Source organism: Sinocyclocheilus grahami, unplaced genomic scaffold (genome assembly GCF_001515645.1).
Source record: "Sinocyclocheilus grahami isolate Dianchi unplaced genomic scaffold, SAMN03320097.WGS_v1.1 scaffold787.1, whole genome shotgun sequence".
Taxonomy (NCBI): domain Eukaryota; kingdom Metazoa; phylum Chordata; class Actinopteri; order Cypriniformes; family Cyprinidae; genus Sinocyclocheilus; species Sinocyclocheilus grahami.
The window spans coordinates 463,458-470,945 of record NW_015505966.1 but is presented as its reverse complement, the minus strand read 5'-3'; the positions used below and the strand labels follow the sequence as shown (position 1 = coordinate 470,945).

The following is a 7,488-nucleotide window of genomic DNA, read 5'->3' as shown; positions in this document are numbered from 1 at the left end:
TCTGCCACTGGACTCTAGAGCAGTGGAGATGTGTTCTCTGGAGTGACGAATCACGCTTCTCTGTCTGGCAATCCGATAAACGAGTCAGGGTTTGGTGGTTGCTAGGAGAACGATACTTGCCTGACTGCATTGTGCCAAGTGTAAAGTTTGATGGAGGGGGGATTATGGTGTGGGGTTGTTTTTCACAGTGGTTCTTAACACCTTGATTAAACTCACCTGCCTGTAAATTTCTAGTAATCCCGAAGACCTTGATTCAGGTGTGTTAGATTAGAGTTGGAGTTAAATGTGATGCCAGTGTCTGCAGTACTTACCATTGGAAAAATTGTGACGGCTAACTTGGATCATGTGAGGTACCTCAGCCAATCATACAGTGGCCTCTGGTCTCCTTGCCTGCGTACTGCCAAAACAGCAGCGTTAGTATTAGCCATTACGTTTTTTTGGCTAAAGGTTGCAGGCTTGCCTTCCAGTGGCTTTGGTTAAACTCTGAAGGAAAGTGGACCTCAAGGGCCATAGGTCAGAACCCGTTATATTAGCACAAATCTGTAGCACTAAGACTATATGCTGTGTCAACGGTCCTTTTTAGCACTCATTCTCATGAAGTGAGTCTAAAATTGTAACACAGTGAGTTGATTCTGTAACTGTGGCATCACGGTAATGTAGTGGTCAATCCTGGTAACCCACCGATCTGCACATTTTGTATGTTTTTCTTATCTGACACACTTTTACGGAGCTCTCTTGTAACAGGTGCAATTGGCAAGACAGTTCATGGAGCTCTCTCGTAACAATCTAATGATCTGAATCAGGTGCGATAGAAGAAGACTTGCAGAGCAATTTGAGAATGACTGTTGTAATTTTTTCTGAAGCCTAGTTCAGACTACACAACTTGTGATGTTCATACGTGACTCTACGTAATGATCCGCAACAAGGAGTCACACACTACACGAGCTGACAACAACTCTGTCACCCAACGACTCTTATCTGGTCCCCAAACATGTTTTGTCACGAAAACACACTTGAGAAGTGGAATGGGAAATGACGCGAAACAATGCATGAAACAGGAGTTGTTTATTTGAAAATGGACTTTGGGAAGAAATTAGCACTGCAAGCTGTTGGCGCGATGATCTGTTCTGGAAAATTTTGCTTCATTTCTTGTGTCCACACTTTTCTTAAAGCCATGTTGCTGGTGCTGTTTTCTTCCGTTGACCTCAACCCATGCCTTGCTCTCATTGGCTGTAGCTCGTCGCTACACCTGATGCCACAGGATGTCGAGTCGGCTGACAGGTCCAGATATCTTTCTTGTTAGATATTTGTCTGGCATCAGCGAACCTCTTTGATGCATCATTGAGTAGTTCACACATAAAGATTGCCGAGCGCTGATCACCCGCTGATTTGCCCCCGATCACAGTCTGACTGGTCGGCGAGCTCGTTGACTTGCAAATCGGGCTTAAAATCCTGTAGGGTGAACTTGCCATTATTCACCTGACAGTTCTGAAGCTGGACTGAATTCTAAAAACGGAGGCAGAGATATTTGTATATCAATATTACAACCAGAGATTTCCATCCATCCATCCAGACTTGCTAAAGGCCAATATCCAACAAGTATATTTAGTTGTACATACTATGATCTTTAAATAGAAATACACTCACAACGGTAGTAAAATGTGGCTCAACCTTTATATCAGAGAGCAGTTTTGCTCCTGAATCTCCTAGTTTATTCTGAGATAGATTCAGATCTCAGAACTGAAGTCAGAGTAGCACAACTGTCATGTGTCACTATTACACCACAATCCCTTAACTTTGTTACAACATGTAAAGTACAAACACTGTGTATATAAGTCTAACAATAGGGCTTCTTTTTACATTAGGATTTCCCCATGTGGTCTATCCTCAACTCCTAAGGTCTCAAAATATAGCCCATACCTTTAGACATATTTCAGGAGTGAAAGGTTATAATTCTTAAAGATGTGGTTCTTAACCTTGTTTGGGTCATGTGAATAGAAATTACATTTACATTTATTAAAGTTTTAAAGTACAAATGCACTGGTTAAAAAAATTGGCATTAACATTAGTTTATCACAAACAGCAGCCAATCAGCCAACAAGAAGCAGTCTTATTCATTATTCCAAAATCAAACAAGATTGTGGAAAAAAAGCAGAAGGATTTATCTTAATGTCTAGTTTGTTTAGCGATATCAGTTTTGATATCGTTTCTAAATGCTAGACGCTAAGTTGCTTTTGTGGAAAATTCAACAACTGCACTAGAAAGCCTCAATACGTGAAAAAACCTTATTTAAAGAGTGGTAACTTTGCTATGGAAATGATAGAGGAAGGTTTAAGGCCCTGTCTACACCAGCGTCAAAAATAAATATAGGCCATTATAATCAGTGAACTGATACGGTCTTCACAGGATGCTGAATTGATACCCCGTTCTATTTCTGACTTACTCCACATGCTTGCTCTACTTGGGAAAAATGGATTTGAAACGTTCACTTAGATGTGTCCACGGATGTGCCTGGTGTCTACATGGTGTTGCAGTAGATACCCAGGTAGCCAAAACGGATTGGCCCGATAATGGCCCAGATCCGGCAGGCCGGAAGTAATAACTCGGTCTGGCTCTGAATTGATACCCCGTTCTATTTCTGACTTACTCCACATGCTTGCTCTACTTGGGAAAAATGGATTTGAAACGTTCACTTAGATGTGTCCACGGATGTGCCTGGTGTCTACATGGTGTTGCAGTAGATACCCAGGTAGCCAAAACGGATTGGCCCGATAATGGCCCAGATCCGGCAGGCCGGAAGTAATAACTCGGTCTGGCTGCGGTTGCCAGACTTGGCATGGACATGGAATGAATGATGACCCAGAATCGGCCCAAATACACTGGCCCGAGTCCGGCTGCCAAAACTGCCGGCATTGGGCCACAATCACGCCGACAAGAATTGAAACACTTAGCTGGTACTGGCCTGAGTCTGGGTACTAAAACTGAGCCAACACCATCGGCATTGGGCCACAATCACACCGACGAGAAATGAAACACTTAACCAGTACTAGCCCGAGTCTGGGTACTGAAACTGAGCCGACACCACTGGCATTGGTCCACAATCACGGCAATCAAAATGTTACACTTAGCCGGCACAGGGTACTGAAATTGAGCCGACACTGGGTCACAATCATGACAACACCTAGCCAGTACTAGTCTTGTTCACTAAATTAAAAAAAAGAAAAAAAAAAAAAATATATATATATATACTTACACTTACTCATACAGAATTACAACTTCTAAAATCCTTCCAGTTTTGATATAAAACCAGAGTTTTTAATAATTTGTTTTTCCAAAAAATGACAGTTACCTTAAAATCCTTAAGATGGCATCTACTGCCAACTAAAATAAAATACACATTTTACAGTGTCCTTGTTAAGTCTACATGTACTTCTGCATGTCAACTAAATATGTCACCTTTACAAAGATTAAGGGTTTGGCCCTTACACCATTTTTTTTCATGGCATCCCCACCGACCCCATGAATTACCCCATAACATCCATATGTGCTCCTTCTCTGATGCACTGCCATTACTTTCATTTATTTGCACTGATTGAAAAAAAAAAAGTCACAATAACATAGACCAGTGGTGTCAAACTCAATTCCTGGAGGGCCGCAGCTCTGCACAGTTTAGCTCCAACTCACACCTGCTTGGAAGTTTCTATTAATCCTGAACACCTTGATTAGCTGGATCAGGTGTGCTTGACTATGGTTGGAGCTAAACTCTAGCACTATATCAGCGAACTCACAATTATAGCTTCATTATAAATAAACATTATTTTGATATATGTGTAGAACAGTTTATTAAAATGATATTACATGCTTGATTATCAAATGTTTACTCACCAGGGTAGCAAGTTCTTCTGGCAATTAGCAGCACAAAAATCCCTTCAGGTTTTGTCATTAGATGTCAAAGCTAATGTGCATGTCTTGAAACTCATATAGCAAAAATAATGTTAAAGTTCCCTTAACCACTTTAAGCTTGTTGCATTATATGAATTAAATCATTAATTTCCAAATGTAGTTAAAGAAAAAAGAGAATGTTGGATAAAAGGAAAAACATTTTTTAAATAGGAATTAAAATAAAAAATACATTAAGATATAACATGGGCAGGCATTGGGCCACAATCACGCCGACAAGAATTGAAACACTTAGCTGGTACTGGCCTGAGTCTGGGTACTAAAACTGAGCCAACACCATCGGCATTGGGCCACAATCACACCGATGAGAAATTAAACACTTAACCAGTACTAGCCCGAGTCTGGGTACTGAAACTGAGCAGAAACCACTGGCATTGGTCCACAATCATGGCAATCAAAATGTTACACTTAGCCGGCACAGCGTACTGAAACTGAGCCGACACTGGGCCACAACACCTAGCCAGTACTAGTCTTGTTCACTAAATAAAAAAAAAAAAAAATATATATATATATATATATACTTACACTTACTCATACAGAATTACAACTTCTAAAATCCTTCCAGTTTTGATATAAAACCAGAGTTTTTAATAATTTGTTTTTCCAAAAAATGACATTGTTACCTTAAAATCCTTAAGATGGCATCTATTGCCAACTAAAATAAAATACACATTTTACAGTGTCCTTGTTAAGTCTACATGTACTTCTGCATGTCAACTAAATATGTCACCTTTACAAAGATTAAGGGTTTGGCCCTTACACCATTTTTTTTCATGGCATCCCCACCGACCCCATGAATTACCCCATAACATCCATATGTGCTCCTTCTCTGATGCACTGCCATTACTTTCATTTATTTGCACTGATTGAAAAAAAAAAAGTCACAATAACATAGACCAGTGGTGTCAAACTCAATTCCTGGAGGGCCGCAGCTCTGCACAGTTTAGCTCCAACTCACACCTGCTTGGAAGTTTCTATTAATCCTGAACACCTTGATTAGCTGGATCAGGTGTGCTTGACTATGGTTGGAGCTAAACTCTAGCACTATATCAGCGAACTCACAATTATAGCTTCATTATAAATAAACATTATTTTGATATATGTGTAGAACAGTTTATTAAAATGATATTACATGCTTGATTATCAAATGTTTACTCACCAGGGTAGCAAGTTCTTCTGGCAATTAGCAGCACAAAAATCCCTTCAGGTTTTGTCATTAGATGTCAAAGCTAATGTGCATGTCTTGAAACTCATATAGCAAAAATAATGTTAAAGTTCCCTTAACCACTTTAAGCTTGTTGCATTATATGAATTAAATCATTAATTTCCAAATGTAGTTAAAGAAAAAAGAGAATGTTGGATAAAAGGAAAAACATTTTTTAAATAGGAATTAAAATAAAAAATACATTAAGATATAACATGGGCAGGTGCAAGATATTATGTTTAAGTTTAAGTGTCACTGCTACATACTATTTACCACATTGTAAACTGAGACCCACCCCTAGCACTCAACCTAAACTGGTCCGAGTCTGCATGCCCATATCTCAGCCAAAATCAGACCAGCCCTTATTGTCCGTAATCGGGCTGAATGTGGCTAAATGTGCCGTGTCTCAATGCAAATCGGGCCAAATCCGCACATCCAAAGCCTAGCCAAATCTGGCAACCATTACTGGGCCAGAGCTGGCTCCGCTGCCAGAACACAGCCGAGTGAGCCGACACTCAGCTGCAATTGGCCCGATTGCGCTGGCTACCTGGGTAAGTCGTAAAAACTCAAAAATTTAGAAAGTTCTAAAACTTGAAAGTTTTAGCACGTGGTTTCTGCTGCTTCAGAAACCACATGCAATTGGTGGAACTGTGGGCAGTTGAACTCGAAAAGTCTTCTTGTTTTCCTGTTTTGTTCCACCCTTTGATCCCTAAAGACACGAAACACATGGTACAATGCCTTCAGACATTGCATTGCTTTCACAAGTGTACACTCTTAATGAATAACCTTAAGAAAGGTTCCACAAATAACATTTAAAATCCCTGGAACCTTTGCATTCCACAAAAAGTTCTTCTGCCTGTGGGAGGTCGGCTTCAAAGTACCACATGCTGTTTAACCCTGTTGATTCAGAAGGATTCAGCAAGTCGTTTGATTGGTTACATCTTGATGTGAGAGAGACAATCTATCTGCTTGAGATATGCGACCGTTGTCATAGAATGGAGGGAAAACTGGGCACTCTTTGGAAGCACATCAGAAGACACATTGTCTTTCCATGTTTTGAGGTGAACATTTATGTTGATATTGTCATCAATCACATGTGTAAATCAATTCATGGAGAGGGCAATCCTTCCAGCTGTGGATCAAAGTTTCTCTTCTGTTCTCTACTCATATTTGGACTTCAATGATGGCAAATGTAAAACTGGCAGTGGGCATATTGAAAACTACCACAATATTTACCAGGTTTATTTTCTGGGTTCTTATCCAACAATATAAACAGTACATAAATTACACCAAAAACTGTTTGTGTTTTCCTACGGGACATTTCATTGTCATTATCTTGGACTAGTCAGGGATTGTCGCTTTGAAGATCTCCTGGATTTGGCCCTGGAAAAACACTATGTTAGAGGAAAACTGGCCGAATATCTGTACAAACTGATCGACCTGGGCGTGGCTGGATTCAGAGTAGATGCTTGTAAGCACATGTGGCCTGGTGACCTTACTACCGTCTACGGCAGACTCAAGACCCTCAATACCAAATGGTTTCCATCTGGCACCAAGCCCTTCATTTATCAAGAGGTCTCACCATCCCTTTTCTATGTTATCAACTTCTGAATAAGGAGACTTAGCATTCACTTAAATTTGGTTAATAAAGCATTAACACAACTTTTTATAGATTATTGACTTGGGTGGGGAGCCAATTAAAGCCAGTGAGTACACTGTAAAAAATGACCGTAAATTTTACGGTAAAAGACTGTAAAAATGCTACAGTAAAAACCTGTTAAATGGTTAACGGTAAATTCCCCTATTATATACGGTGAAAAACGGTATTGGACATTACATGTAATTTTACGATAGTATACTGTTTTTGGAAGTGAAAAAGACATAAATTGACATTCCCAGAATTCCCTGCGTTACATTTCAAATTTGATGTTTTTTTGTTGAAATAACTATGTTTCTTTTAGTTTTTTCTTATCAGTTTTGTATATTAGGGTTGTGTGTTAACACCTAATGTTGTTAAATTAATGTTTATTGCATTATTTCAGTTTCATGTGTGTTACCATGATGGTGTTTAGTGTTTGTGTGAATGACACTGTGCACCTTCTATATATGTTATTATTTAAAAGCTGCTTGTGATGGGCTTTGGTTCATCATGTGACTTTCTCATCACCACCTGCATTTGGTGGTTATCAGTGTATTACAAAGGTACAAAACAGATTTCAGTACTTCAATAGGTTGGTATATTAACATTATATCAGTTAATGAAATTTACGGTATTTAATTGTAAATTTAAGTTAAAACCTAAAACGTCGCTACCATATTTTTTA

The 7,488-nt window shown here is 39.3% G+C and overlaps 1 pseudogene; it reads left to right on the top strand.

Moving 5' to 3' along the window:
• Positions 1 to 6,159: 6,159 nt before the first annotated feature.
• LOC107561661 (alpha-amylase 1-like) overlaps positions 6,160 to 7,488 on the top strand; it is a 3,079-nt pseudogene continuing 1,750 nt past the window's right edge.